General features: G+C 38.7%; 1 long non-coding RNA gene across 1 annotated transcript; it reads left to right on the forward strand.

Moving 5' to 3' along the window:
- The first annotated feature begins 6,147 nt into the window (after positions 1–6,147).
- On the forward strand, positions 6,148–10,232 carry LOC136226830 (uncharacterized). Its single transcript, XR_010687874.1, has 4 exons — positions 6,148–7,201; positions 7,298–8,726; positions 8,804–9,143; positions 9,329–10,232. It is a non-coding gene; the product is annotated as an uncharacterized lncRNA (long non-coding RNA).
- Positions 10,233–16,153: the final 5,921 nt, after the last annotated feature.

The following is a 16,153-nucleotide window of genomic DNA, read 5'->3' on the forward strand; positions in this document are numbered from 1 at the left end:
CTGAGTAACTTCTAAACTCTTTCTCTCAATATATATATATATATATGTGCATGTGTTGCTTGTTGTATTTACTCAGCTTATAAATTGTTAAAACTGAAACTAAGTAAATCTGAGTGCTAAGTTGGAAGCTGACCTTTCAAGTGTCAATTCCCAACTCTCAAGTCAAGCAGTCTTAGTCAGCATAGAACTAAAACTATCTGACTAATCAATCGCCCGTGCTGACCAACACGCTGAGTTATCAAACTCTTAAAATAACATTAAGTCAGCATAATTAAAAGCGAAAAAGTTACATTAGTTCCTAACCCACCCTTGGAACTAATTAGTAGGGACCAACAAGGTTTCCATGGAGAAACGCATTCGACACGTCAAGCTGATTAATGAACCACCGGTTGGACGCAGCAATGGCCAGAACGGTGTGTATAGTGGTTGCCTTTACCATCAGACTGAATGTTTCTTTGTAATCAATCCCAGATTTTTGAGTAAATCCACGTACCACTAGCCACGCTTTATATCGGTCAATGGATCCATCCGACTTCCGTTTCGTGCGAAAGAGCCAACGAGAGGTAATGACATGTCTTCCTTGAGGTCGTGGAACGAGTCTCCAAGTTTCGTTGTCAAGAAGGGCTTTGATTTCTTCTGACATAGCTTGTCGCCATTCAGGTAATTTGTGTGCTTTGCTAAAACACGTAGGATCAATCACCCCATTTTCATGCGTCACTAGTAGTGCTTCGAATTTACTGCGGGAATGCAATGTTGTGTGCCGAAGTTGCATAGTATGACGTCTTGCTGTATCGGGTTCAATGTTCGTTGTAGGTTCTTGCACGGAGGGAGCTTGCACAGACACCATTAGTGTAATTGCGAGGTTGTCTGAGTTTATGACCGGAGCATTTATCGCTGCCGTAGCAGAGCACAGCTCTTGTGTCACACCATGACACTCTTCCGCTGACGTTGCGCCAGACGAATGGGCGGGTTGGCTGCTACTAGTTTGGTCAGCTCGCGAGACCCGCAGCGTGTCGTCTCGATGATGTGCGTCCTCATGGACTGTTGCCGGGATAGCTACTGAAGCAGCAATGCCATTTACGGCTCGCGGCTCCAATGCCGCATATTGCTGATCTGCGATAGGCGTATTGGCGAATGACGAGGCCAGATTTGTATTGTCATTCTCAATAATGGAATTTTCATGAACAGCCATGGGTGCCACAGGGATATGAGAAGGCGATGAGTTAGAAACAGGGATAGTGGATCGAGGAATACCTGGATACGGTCCGAGAATTGAAGGTAGTTCTAGTGTCGTCGCATCCAACCCTGCGCTAGTAGAGAGAGGCGTGATGACCGGTTGAGCTGCCGGAAAGACTCCTTCATCGTGCTTGACAAATTTACAGATGTAAATTCTTCCTGTGGATATGTCTAAACATAACTCACCCGAGTGATTGGACGAAGGTCCAAGATAAACACAGAGTTTGGAACGAAAATCAAACTTGTTTTTGTTATAAGGTCGTAGTAACGGATATATGCCACTACCAAATATTCGAAGAAACGAGTAAGCAGGTTGCTTGCGATAAAGCATAAAGAAGGGGGAGCGATTCCTAAGTGTTTTGGTAGGAAGTATATTGATCATGCGTATGCTATGAATCATGGCATAATTCCAGAATTTAAGAGGTAAATTAGCATTAGCTAACATGGTCAGACACGTGTCTACTACATGCCGAATTTTCCGTTCAGCGATGCCATTCTGAGCATGAGTGTGTGGACAAGCAATCTTGTGCACAATTCCATTTTCATGGAGAAAAGGCTGAAGTTTTTGAAATTCACCCCCAAAATCGGAGTAGAAGTTTTTTACTTTAGCATCATACTGATTTCTAATTTTTGCAAGAAAATTTTGGAATGTTAAAGCTACTTTACTTTTATTCTTTAGACAAAATAACCAGCTGAAGCGAGTAAATTCATCAATGATAATCAAAAAATAGCGATGTCCATTAAAAGAGAGAATAGGGGCAGGACCCCAAACATCCAAATGCAAATTTTCAAATTGAAAAGTACTAGAATGAACAATTGAAGGTAAAGAAGACTGAGATAATTTTCCTAAAGGACAAAAAGAGCAACTATTGGTAGGTGCTGAAGATAATAAATTATTATCTTTTAAAATTCTACTAACTTTCTGATTCTGACAGTGACCAAGCCGTGCATGCCACCGCTCAAAGGAAACCTTCTCTCCGACTAGCGCCTCTTTCAAGTTGGGTGGAAGCACATAGAGCCCATCCTTACTCGGACCGCGTAACAGGATTTCCCTAGTAGTTTGATCCTTCACAAGAAAATGGTTAGGCCAAAATTCAAAAAAACAAGCATTATCATGAGTGAATTTCTGAACAGACAGTAAGGATTTAGTAAGCTTGGGTACCAATAAAACATCAGAAATTTTAAGATGGTTGATATGAGATTGACCAAGATGAGAGATTTTCAAAACTTGTCCATTTCCAAACTGAACCGTATCATTGCCAGGATAAGGATGCATTTGTTGTAGCTGACTATGCTGAGCCGTCATGTGATTTGTGGCTCCCGTGTTCGGGTACCAGGGTTGCGGCGGCCCACTGAACGGGTCCATAGAAATGTGCCATGCGACATTTGCTTGTGCACTAGGTCGCGGTTGTTGTGTTGCAAACCCCTTGGGCCTCTTGCATTTGTCCGCCCAATGATCAAGATCACCGCAGTTAAAGCATTTTCCGCTTCTTCTCTTTTTTGTTTTGGATTTTGCATTTGTAGAAGACGAGACGGAGGACACATGTGCTTCATGCGAGCTCAATTGTGGTACCGGAAGTGTGAAGGCAGATTTCTTTGTGGAATGAATCATTCCTTCAACAGTTTTCAGCTTGCTCAACAGTTGATAATAATCAATATGAATACCCTTCTGAGTCACTAAATTCTGAATGCATGATTTGAAAGGATCCCCAACATTCTTGTAAAGTAATGATGGTAGAAGGTGTATGGGATATGGATTGCCAAATGCAGCCAGATCATCAAGAATGGCCTTGAGTTTTTGCATATATTCACCAATGGGTAACTCATTTTGTTCAAACTCATGTAACTGAATGCTTAGTTGAAACTGTTTATCATCAGTAATAACGCCATACGCGTTTTCAAGTGCAACCCAAATATCATGTGAATAATGAAAGAAAGTGATAATTTCTTAAACTTCCTTTGTAATCGAATGTAATAGCAGGGACATCACAGCATTTTCTAACTCATCCCACACAGTGTAGGCTGGGTTAAGAATAACATTATCATTGTTGGACAGAAAACCTCCCCTAGATAAGAATTTGGGTGGTGGTGGTGTATTGCTTGTGGTGTGATCAAAATAGTGATGAAATTTGAGGGTAGACACAATGGCCATCCTCCATGCTTTATAGTTGTGTGGTGTTAGTTTTATGTGAGTCTGTGTATGCGTGGGGTGAGGGCGGGGCTGATTAACAGACTCACTACTAGGTGTGGAATAAGCTTGGTAATTGGAGGAACCAATGTGATTTTGATACTGATTGGAGGGGCGAGTTTGAGGTGGATTCACATAAAATTGATCATTAGATTGTGTGCAAAAGGTAGAGGGTAATTGAGAACTATGATAGGATGGGGGAGGTCCAAAGCCAGGTCTGGTAGGAGGTTGCGAAAAATTACCTGGAGGATGAAACAGTGGCGGATGTTGCTGCTGTACAGTGATCCGCTGTATCTGTTCTTGCTACCGCGGTCAAGGAAAAAGCCCTCCATCATGTTGTTCGAACAGATAGGAGGAGGTGACCATCGACATTGGCGCCGTGGTGAAGGGAGAGTCGAATCTCCAACCGGACGACGGCTGAAGAGACGAGGCGGACGCCGTATCCACGGTGTATTCCGTGGCAAAGCTCCTGTTTGCTGAATTCGACCGAGCGGCTGCCGCTGCAGGTGGCGGAGTAACGAAGCTGGCGACTTCGCCTGTTTCGGCGATTGACATTATCGCAGAAGGGGTTGCCGCCGTACTGTGATTGTTTGCCGTCATCGGTTCTGAATCAGACAGGAAAATAGACGACATCGGTTGTTCTTGAGACAACGGTGCCGATTGATTGAAGGAATTGGGAGGGATTGATGCGGAAGCAGAGCCAGGCGGAGTTGAACCGTTTCCTGCTCGTGATACCATGTTGGATGATTCGGTGTTTGGGAGAGAGAGAGAAGCCGAATCTTAGAGAGAGAGTGAGAGAGATAGGTTGAACGAATAATGATTCCCTTGATTAGAGTTCGTATTGATCACAAGTATATATATGACAGACATATGAATCTATACTAATTAGGTTTTCTGAACCCTAATTAGTTGTATAGTTTAGATACAACTTTAAGACTTAATCCCAGATATAATAGAATCTTATCTCTGCACACTGAATAGACTTGTGTACAGACTACAATTCTATTTAGTGTGAGAATAATTATCTGTAGAGATAATACTGATATTATCTCTAACAATCCACCCATACAAATGGAGCAAAACCAAACATACACTTAAACAATAGATAAAAATAAATGAACAGAATATATCTTAAATCTTTTATCATTTCGAAAAGAATGTGATATTGATAATAATTGTATCTAAAACGCTAGAAGTCATGCTGTTAATTAAAATGAAGTTGTTTATAATTTATCAATGTTGATAAAAAAATTGTAGTTAATTATTAATATTACTATAGTACGTTGGTGCGATTGTGATGAATAAAAAAATAGACTTTTTACATGAATATTATAATTGACTATAAAATTATAACTAAATCATATCACCAAACTTAATTTTTAATATATCATTTTTTTCCAATATATATCAAATAAAATATGCTTTTACACTTAATTTAAAAAATTTAAATCCCAATTCATAAATCTCAAACTCTTAATAATATATTATAGACCTCTAATTTATAAACTTTAATCTTTAAATATAATGATTTTATTAGTTTGTGTTTGGCTCTTTCGTGAGAAATTGCGGGCGTGCCAGATAATTACAGTATTATCAAACTATGAAGTGAAATTGAGTGCGCTTGCTAACTTCTAATTATCAAAACGATTGTAAGGAATAAAGAGACCGTAAAATTCCTAAGATTCGATTATCAAAACGATACCGACCTTACAGAAAATGGTTGAACAACAAATAAAATAAAAATGTACTGGAAGCTGGAATGAACTTTGCAGTTGAAAATTAAATCTAAGGAAACAATCGAGAATTGTAAAAATTTTGAAGTCTAGAGATAATTTGCTAGAGTTTTGGGTAGTTGTTGTTGAGTTGATTGATCGGGGTTTTTCCATCGTGATTTCTTCCTTTAATAGACGTTGGAGATAACTTCCTGCTTGTTTCCACTAATCCACGTTCTCCACCACATTGAGTAACCTCTCCACTTTGAGTTCCACGATGAAATTGATTTTCACGCTTTCTATTTTTCCTGCTTTTCAATTGGCTCAAAAATACACGTTAAAATATTAATTGGCTCTTGGTTCCTCTAAGTTTACTTCAAGTTTCCCCTGATGTCCACTTCAGAAAAATATACTTAGATGTGGCCAATTAATAAATTAAAAATATATAAAAGCCAAAAAATTAAATTATGGTGCAAACAATTGCCCCCCACAAACATGGATTTGAAAGATAAAAATTTATGATTGGTCCTTAACAAAAAAAACTTTTAGACTTCAAAAAAATTCAAAGTTACAAAAACAAAATAAACTACAAAAATAAAAAAAATTAATTGAAATGGACTATACTATAGATTAAATTAAGTCTAGTAATTGAATTAAACGCTAAATAAAATAAATTTAAGAGACTTAATTAAAATAAAAGGTTAGGTATTACTCTGCCAATCGAATTAAGACTTCTAAAAAGAACTAATCCTAATCTAAAAATCAATAAATTAAAAAAAATGATAAAATATATGTATATGGAGCGGAAAAGAAGAGAATTGAATTTAAAAGAAGATAAAAACAAAACAATCAGATCAATCAAACCAATTTTGAGAATTCTAATTCTACTCAAAAACTATTTGGAATAACATAAAAAAAAGAAATAAAAAGGAAAAATAGAAAAAACTTAACTAAAATATAAAGTGGCACACAATAAAATTCTAACTTCGCAGCTTACCTTACCTGTGGGTCTTCTATTTCTGATAGAAGAGATACTGATATACACAACTTCTTTTCTTTTCCTTTTCCCTTTGAATTCGCGATTTACTCCTTTGATTCAAATCAATCTCTTCAAGCAAAAAACTCTATTTATATTTGCTTTCCTTTCTCCTTCCTGGTTTCGACTAATTACAGTAAGAACTGTATTTCTAATTCTAAGGCCATGTCAAGAGCTCTCACATCCACAAAAAAAAAGAAATATATAGTTCTGCTGCCCTGACTTTCACTCAATTCATTTATGTTGTCAATAAGAGAAATAAGATCAGTGCCAGGAGGACAATATTCATCTCTGTGAAGAATGTTTTGCCGCCAAGTTCTGTCATGATGTCTCTGGGTCTTTTTATTTCCAGGAAAAAAGGAGGCAAAGGAGGCGGTGCATCTATACTTTCTTTCCTTTTCTAATTGAGATGACTCTGTGATTTTGTTTTTGACGGTGGACCATGTTGCAGAAACTCAGACCATCGGCAATCAATTATATTGGCCAAAGATCTCCGACTTTGCTTTATTATCGGCTTCCATTCGATTTTCAACTTCAGTGGCAAGCAAAAAGAAACAATCTTGAGAAACAATCTTCATTCAATTTTTCTTTTCTTTTCTTTTCTTCGTAATAATCAGTACCCTTTTCTTTTAATGCTCTGCAGATTGAAGAATTATTTTGTCCGTTGCATCTTCTTGAACCTTTGACGAAGTCGTCCCTAGGACTGCTGTGTATATTATTACATGTACATGTACAATCCTTATTGTGATGGGAAAGCTTGCTAGTATCCAAAATTAGAGGACGGATCAATCTTTGATCAGATTCCTTTAATCAAGGTGCTACCAAGTTGTACGTGCATCACCAACTCTTGTTGACAAAGTCTCCATCATTCAGCTTGCTTGTACGTGGGATTAGAGCCCTCTGATCACAGTTCCATAACCAGTCCCTGTTCTGACGAAGGGTTTGCCGGTGCCAAGGAGTAAAGGCTAGATCAATCAACTGAAGTGCGACCCCTTTACACCAAAATCGGCTCCAAGATGTCTTCCAAAGGTAAGCTTATTATCAAACTTGTGATTAAAAAATTGGACTTGGAATGTGTTTGATGGTTGATATTTGATGAATGGAAAACAATCTTAAATTTGGCAGAAACCCCTTTTGTCAAAAAATCAACCACTCCAACTGTCAAGAAGTCACAGCCAAAGCCTCCTAGACAAAGTGCTGCTGAACTCGAAAAAGCACGCCAACCTGACGCCATCAAGATAAGTTTTGATGATGATGAACTGTATGCTCTTTTGCCAGCTGGTCGTGACAAGCCTCCTCAAGTGCCTTTTCCATTAGCTCACGAGGGAGAACTTTTGATGAAACCCGATCTTCTCACTGGCAAACATGTTAAAAGCAAAAATTGGCTCCGTCTGGCTAGTGAAAAAGCCACAAAAGCATGATCCACCTGGGTGAATCGATTGAAGCCAACGTATGAGAGAAAATGGTGCAGTCTTGGAATCAATGAGTTAATTAAAATGTCCCACATAGAGCTTCCAGCAAACAAGAATTTGTTGTATGCAGTATTGGGTTTCTGGTCACGTAACTGTAATGCTTTTTCTATTTCCAGTTGTACCGATGACTATTACCTTGAGGGATGTGCTTGCTCTGACAGGTTTGCCAGTGGTTGGTCCTGAGATACCCTCCTTAGTTCGCTATGAGCTTCCAGAATATTTCAAAAATCAAAGATCTGTGGATTCAGTGGTGATGATCGAATATATGGCTAATCATCCTCCAAGGAACAAACGGGTTGATCATATTCTCTTTTTGTGGACTCTTGTTTGCCGATATATTTTTTGCACTGTATCTGGGAAGGTAACTACGGAATACAAGGAGATTGCATATGAGCTTGCAAATGGGAAAAAATTGGCTTTAGGATCCATGTTGTTGGGTGCCACTTATCATCACATTGCCCACGTGGTCCCTACTGAACCTTTCGCCCGCCTTGGTGGAAACCTCTGGATCGTTCAATTGTGGCTTCTTGCTTACTTTCCTCAGCTTAGAAGTTCTCCTTTAGACACATCTATGCCCATTGGTCGGTCTCTGATGAGCTGTAGAACCAAAATAACCCAGACCAAGAAGTTCTTTGATTTTTTCTCTTCTTTGAAAGATAAGCCTCCATTGAGGTTCACCTATTGTTTCTCTAGACTACCAGAATCTGGACGAATAATGAAAGCTTCTACAATCAACTTGGATGAGACATAGGCAATGTGGAGGTCATTCTTATAGACTCGTTTCCTCCATGTCGGTGCTACCTTCAAGCCAAATAACACAGGGATGGGTGCCTGTTTCGAGTTGTATTGGCCAGCATTGTGTGCTCGTCAATTTGGACTTGCTCAGATCATTCCAGCTTCTCCTTTGTTCCCTTTGGGCGAACGTTATAAAGCATCCGAGCCTCGTGTACGTCAGCTTCTCAATAATGGTTTTCATTTCAAATTGACAAAAGTGGGCAAGATCTCTTCGATTGTTACTGCTGAGTTTGACAAGTGGTGGTCTTCGCGCCTTCCTTACCTTCCACAACAAGTAGAATCATCAGGTAAATTTCTTGATCTACTTCTTTCTACTTTCTCTCATCTTTGATTGAACCAGACTGTTCACACATGTTTCATGCAGGGAAGGTGGTTAATGAGGAAAAAGTCAATGGAGATGAAGATAACGATGTCGTTGAAGCCGATGTTGCTCGATGTTGCTCTTGATGAATCTGAATCCCCCGACCTCGACGACTTCCCTGAAGCAGATTTTGCTTTCCTTGCTCAAGTTAACTTTTAAGATTTAGATTTAGATTCAGATGAGAGACTCTTGGAAGATGATTCTCCTCCTTTAAAAAGGCAAAGAATGGACAAGTCCCCTGAAATTCCGGCTGACACCGTTGACCTAGGTGATGAAGGCACTCAGGCAGAGCATGATGACGTACTTTCTGTAGCACAAGTTGATTGTACTTCGCCATCAGTAGGTGAGATCCCTGCTTCAGGCATGGTCAACATCCCTCAACCTCCATCTTCTTCTGATCTAGCCATCATAGACCATGTAGTGGAACTTCCATCAGAGAATGACACTCCCATTGTTTCTAGATCTGAGGTAAATGAAACCAACTTCCAACTTTAGGATTTTTTTAATAGATTTCTTTACTTTTGTCAGGCACTCCTAGATAGAATTGCTGGAGTGAAAGCTTTTCCCCTTGAGGATCTTTCTTCGAACATCGACTTCTCCTTTCTTGAGGATGACACTCATAGTGATGTACCTGATAAAGACCATACTTCTACCTCTAAGAATATGATACGATCGATACTTGATCTTGATATATCCTCAATTTGTACTCAACATTTGACGATGCTCTTTTCGACTATTGATGATCTTATTCACCGCTCCTCTTCTGCTGAGTTTAAGAAACGCCTGACTAGATTCAAGACTCAAGTTCACTCATGGCATTCTGATTACTCTGCTGTAAAACCTCAGTTGGCCCTTTTAAGTGATAAGTTAGATTCATGTGCCTCCGATCACCTCCTTTACCAGAAGTTGTGTAAAAGTAACTCTATTGCTGACCAAGAAGTTGAGTCTTCCATTGAATTGATCGACCAAAGGTATACAAAGATGGAAGAAGTCAAGAAACTGTTGAAGACAGTTGAAGATGAACTGATGAGCTCGATAGTCCACGGTGAAAAGTTGCGCCACCTCCAGAAAGATAGGTGGGAGAAAAAGAGACTTATGGCAAACTCTTTGAGATCAAACTATGACCAAGCTAAAGCATGGGCTGCCGAACGTCAAAAACTTCGATCTGCTTCTCGGGCTTATTGGGAAGATCTGAAGACCATAGATTTAGAGGATGTTTGATCTGATTCCCTTCTATATAGATTTCTTTGTTAAACATATTTGATAGACATTGAATGATGAATAAATTGCGGCCTTGCGGCCTGCTATTATTTTATTGCAAACAGAATAGCGGCTATAAGCCAGCTTTACAATTTTCAAACTAAAATTGCTTTGCATTACATCAAATACATATTGCCTATATCCTATGGCTGATGCTCCCTCACTTCCCAAAGGGTGGGATAGAATTTCTTGAGGTACTTTCCAATAAGAGTTTCCTTTTAGAACTTGGAAGGCTTTGAATGGTCCTTCCTAATTTGGAGACCATTTTCCATATGCTCCATCTTTAGTCCCAACTGGTAAGATGAGTTTCCAAACCATGTCTCCTTCTTCAAAGGTCTTTTTCTTCACTCTCTTATTGTATTCTTTGGTTACTTTCTTTTTCTGGGCGATCATTCGATCAAGTGCTTACATTCTAGCTTCATCAGATCCTTCAAGTTCCATCATCATAGCCTCTGTGTATTCTGCTGGAGTGATTTCATTTTGTCTGGCTACTCTGAGGGACGGCACTACTACCTCCATAGGAAGCACGACATCATGTCCATATGTTAATGAGAAAGGACTGACGCCTGTGGCACTCCTTTTTGATGTTTTGTATGCCCATAAAGTTTCTGAAAGTAAGACGTGCCATTCCCTAGGGTTATCTTCGATCATCTTTTCAAGGATGTTGATGAGAACTTTGTTGGAGGCCTCAGCTTGACCATTAGCTTGTGGATAATGAGGAGTAGAGTGCAACAACTTGATTCCATACTCTTCCATGAAGTCCTTCATGTCATCTCCGGTGAACATGGTTCCTTGGTCTGTGGTAATTGATTGAGGGATCCCATACCTATGAATGATGTTCTCCTTGATGAACTTCACAACATCTCTTTGGTCCACTTTCTTTATTGGTAAGGCTTCCACCCATTTTGTGAAGTAGTCTGTTGCCACGATCATGAAGTTGTGCCATTTTGATGATGCAGGATAAATTTTCCTATCAAATCAATTTCCCATCCTCTGAAGGGCCATGGTTTGACGACTGCGTACATCTCATTTGCAGGAACTCTTTGGATCTGCCCATATCTTTGACATTGGCGGCATCCTTTTGCATAAGACATACAATCCTTCAGCATAGATGGCCAGAAGTACCCATGTCTCCTTATGAGCCACTTCATCTTGATGCCTGCCTGATGAGCTCCATATACTCCTTCGTGGACTTGTTTCATAACTTCCATGCTGTCTGGAAATCCTAAGCATTTCAGCAAAAGTCCATCTACATTTTTGCGGTACAAGTCACCTTCCATCAATAAGAAGTTCAATGCTCTAATCTTGAGGGAATAAGGTACTCATCTTCCTGGGTTCGACAAATACTCCTTGATGGGACTCCTCCAGTCACTAGCTAGACTGACATCTGTATTGAATGTCTCCACTTGAATTCCCCTCTCCATGATGGAAGGATGTCTGAGCTTCTTGACCATTATCAACTTATGGGTGAGTTCTTCTGACATTTTCAAACCAGAGGCTATTTGAGCTATCTCATTAGCCTCCCAGTTCATCTCTCTTGGAACATGAAGAAAGGAGAAATCATTGAATTCCTACAGTAGTTGAACAGCGGCCGTATAATATGGAGCCAAGCTGAGACTAGTGCATTTGTATTCTCCTGATAGTTGCCTCAGCACGAGTTGGGAATCCCCTTGGATCAAGACTTCATCTGCTCCTAACTCCCTCAAGATCTCCAGGCCAATGACCGCAGCTTCATATTCAGCCTGATTGTTCGTACATTTGAAATCCAGGTTGAAAGACATTGTTGTTTTGGTTCCCATAGGGGATATAATGACTACTCCTGCTCCTACAGATGTCTCGGTGCTAGATCCATCAAATTTCAAAATCTAGCGGGATTTTTCAACACTGAAGATTGGTAGATCTTGATCTATTTCATCCTTCACATCAAGACAAGGGTGATCTGTAAGGAAATCTGCAAGTGTTTGGCCCTTCACAGATTTTTGAGGATAGTACACCAGAGTAAACTCTGCCAAAGCCAGCGACCACTTTCCAATCCTCATAGTTATGAGCGGCTTATTCAACATGTACTTGATCAAGTCAGTTTGAGATACCACCAACACCCTTGCCCCAATCATATAATGCCACAGTTTGGTACAAGCAAAATACAATGTAAGGCAGAGTTTCTCAATTGGTGAATATTTTACCTCAGTTGCATTCAAGAATCTACTCAAATAATATATTGCCTGCTCATATCCTTTGGAATTGTTTTGTGCTAACAAGCATCCAATGGAATCATGAGCGGCATATAGATAAAGTTCCAGAGGTACACCTGGCCTTGGCGGCATAAGTACAGGAGGTTTGCATAGATACTCTTTGATACTCTGGAAGGCTTGCTGATGGTGTTCCTCCCATTTGATTTCATCTTCTTTCTTTAACCGCAGCAAATCAGAAAATGTCTTAGATTTTCCAGCCAAGTTGGAGATGAACCTCCTGAGATAATTCACTTGCCCCAAGAACCGCTGAAGCTCCTTTTTTGTTTGAGGGGATTTGGACTCCATGATCGCCTTGGCTTTGTTCTGATCTATCCCCATGCCTCTTTGGTGCACCAGGAACCCAAGGAAGTTTCCAGCTTTCACCCCAAAAGCACACTTGAGGGGATTGAGTTTTAGTTGATGCTCCCTCATCCTTTGAAAACCACATCTCAAGTGATCTGTTAAGCCCAAAATATACCTAAAATATCATCAATAATTACATCAATATTGCTACGAATTTATGCTATTTAGAATGCTTTTACTCTCGAATATGTTTCTTTCTTGTAAGGTACCTAAATATTTGGTAAAATCTAAATAGGAACGAAAAGAGCTTAAAAACAGAAGAAAAACCTTACAAAAGGAGTCAAAAACGACAAAGATCAATTACACCAAAAACGAGGAGAAAGACGAAGTCAGAAACAGAGAAAAATGCAAATTCTCGGTAGAGAATCCGATATTCTCGGTAGAGAATTTGGGGCCGCAACCGAGAATCTCAAATTCTCGGTCGCGACACGCCCTTTCGTCCGAAGGCTGAAAAATCAGTTCCTCATTCTCGGCAGAGAATTTCCATTCTCGGTAAGAGCAGAAATTCCGCCAAGTATAATGAACACATGTTTAAAATCCAAGAAACGCGTTCGTTCGAGTGGATAGAAACGTCTCTTCACAACGGATACTTCTCTTCACAACGGATACGTCTCTTCACAACGGACACGACACTTCAATCACGACTCTTCAACATCTATAAATAAAGAGTTGATTTGAGAGTTGAATATAATGAGAGAGTTAGAAAAAAGAGATTAGTGCAAGAGTTATGCAAAAACTCTGACTCAGAAATGAGTCAGAGATTAGAAGTTCATTTCTGTTCAAAGCAATATGATGTACACACATTGTTTATTCAATAATAACAAGTTTAGTAGCGTTTAGACATTGTTCCAGTTTAGTTTTCATTTTGGTAGTAGACCGACCCAGTCTCTATTACGAAGATTCAACGAGAAGATTGAGTAGAGGATCCGCCCCTGAGCCTGACAAACTCTAACGAAACCTAAGGAAAGGATTGACAACCCGTTCACTTGCAAGTCGTCGAATGTTTCCATGCTCCATGTTCTCTGTAAACTTGTATCAATTTATATTTCATCTAATAAAGTCCGTTCTATTCGATAGATTTTTATGCAGCACTTATGGTAACCAATCCACTAAAGTGACTGTTGGTGTTTTCATTAAAACGTATTTAATCCAAAATCTTTACAAGGAAACTTTGTTGAACACTTAGGCAAATTATTATCTCGAAAGTGTTTTAATTTGATTAAGGGCAACTATCCCGGAAGATTTTTGTCATGTTCAAAGCCAATTAATTAAAGGTTCCGTCATTTATTTCATCTTTATAATTCGTACAAAGTTTAAAGTTGTTTTCTTTGCTTAATGCAAATAAATACATTTGTTTACTTTTCTAAAAAGTACTAAACGTTCCTATCTTGCAAATTCATTTTTAAGTCAGAATATTTTCTAACGTTTTCATACTCTAATCTAATTCTCATTCTAGCAATTTCAAAACCAAAACCGATTAAACGATTTTTCCATATCATAAACCTAAAAGTAAATTTAACCGATTGTAAATAAGTTTTGTTAAAAAACGTTCCCTGTGGGATCGATATCTTTTATTACTACAAGCGTATACCGTGCACTTGCGGAAATCGCTCAACAAGTTTTTGGCGCCGTTGCCGGGGAACGCCAAATCTTTAACAAAAATTTATGTTTTTCGTGTTTTATTTCGAACCTTGGTTTATAATATATGTATTTATTTATTTTTATAGTTTTTTTTTATTTTGAGGATGGTCACTAGGACTAAATCCTCGTTGTTATTTAACGTTTGCAATTAGATGTTTGCAGAGAAAAAATTCAAGTTTTTTCAAAGATAACCTGGAGATTTGATTATCAATGAAATTCACAGAAGGAGTCTACAGAAAAGAAATTTGGCTAGCAGATACATCAGAAGGGAATGGAAATTTAGAGCAATTTGTTCTCTGAAATTCGCATGCCGCGACCGCGGCTAAGCATTCTCGGTCGCGACACGCGACCTGTAGGCCGATTTTAATCCGGATTTTTGACAATTTTGCAACCTTTTCCTCTACCTCCATTCAATATTATTTCAGATGGGGTTAGGCACGTGGTACAAGCACTATTATGGACATAGTGCGTAGTGAAATAGACGTTATTGTATTGGTTACTCTTTCCTATTCTAAGAGAAGGAGAGGATTACATTTAGGACTTAGGTTCCAATTTATGAAGATAGGGATGACGAGATGAGTATTTGGTTTGGATATCGTACTAAACAATTTATTGTTAAGCCATCAATTTTCCGACTAATCCGGTTTGGACATATTTTGCCTAGATTTAATAAATTTATGAAGATCAGGATTCGAAGTCCGGTTTTGTTTATTTTGGATTACATCTTCAAGGATTTCGTAGTAGAAAGGCTTGGACTACTTTTTGATCATTTTTAACCATGCTTCCATTTCAACCAATAAGCACGTTGCTATGCGTACTTTGATTACGAGTCTTGTTTTGGATGCTACGAGTATTATGGAGCAGTTTTCAATCACTTACTCCTAATTGTTGTTCGATATTGGATTTTGCCGCAATTTTACACATCCATAGTGGTTAGCCACTGTTGGCTAGTTTTGCAAGTTCGATGTTGGTACTTCCAGTTCACATGGTAATTCTATTCAGAAGGATGATCATGCGCACACACATTTTGGTGGGCATGAGGATGAAAAGGATGAAGCAGGTGAGGACGCGGAGCATGTTGATGCCTCCACACAAGCACAAGGACATGTTGGTGATGAGCACAGTGTTGATCAAGTTCATTTGCGAACAAATTTTGAACCATATGAATTCACCAAACCGTCAAATGAATTTGCGGTTAGATGATATTGTTGAAACCAATCAAGAAATGAGTTCCAGAATTTCCGCGGTGGTTGCCAATATCCATACTTTGAGAAGAGAACACACGTCACCATGACGCCGGTTATTATCATTTTTCCGTCGTCACAACGTCGTGACCACACCATCTCCACCGGGTTCCCTTCACAAGAATAGGTTTTATCTTATCTTTTCTCAACTCATTTATTTTTATGTTATTTTTTATTAAGTTTGGTACAATTTTAATTTCTATTTCTGTTGGATAAATTCCATTTCATATTTCTCTATTTTCTTTTCGTATGCTTTATTTCGTACAAATTTTTCGTGTTTTATCAATTTTTGCACCAATGAGGACATGGTCCAATTTAAGTGTGGGAGGAGATATTGCATATATCATTTTATTTTTATTACGAATAAATTTGTAAGCAACATTTATAAATGCAACACTTGTTTTATGCAAATGCAACATATATTGCAACACAATGTATTTAACACTATTTTTATTAACTTAACATTTTCATATGTTTATAAATTAATCATAAGTTAATATGATTATTTTTAGGTTATCTTTATCAATAGAAATACTATATTTTTATACGGGCTATGCTTTAAATTTTTTTCATAAATCTCCGATACGATTTTTAAGTATGAAAATTGTCTCGAG

Source organism: Euphorbia lathyris, chromosome 4 (genome assembly GCF_963576675.1).
Source record: "Euphorbia lathyris chromosome 4, ddEupLath1.1, whole genome shotgun sequence".
NCBI lineage: Eukaryota > Viridiplantae > Streptophyta > Magnoliopsida > Malpighiales > Euphorbiaceae > Euphorbia > Euphorbia lathyris.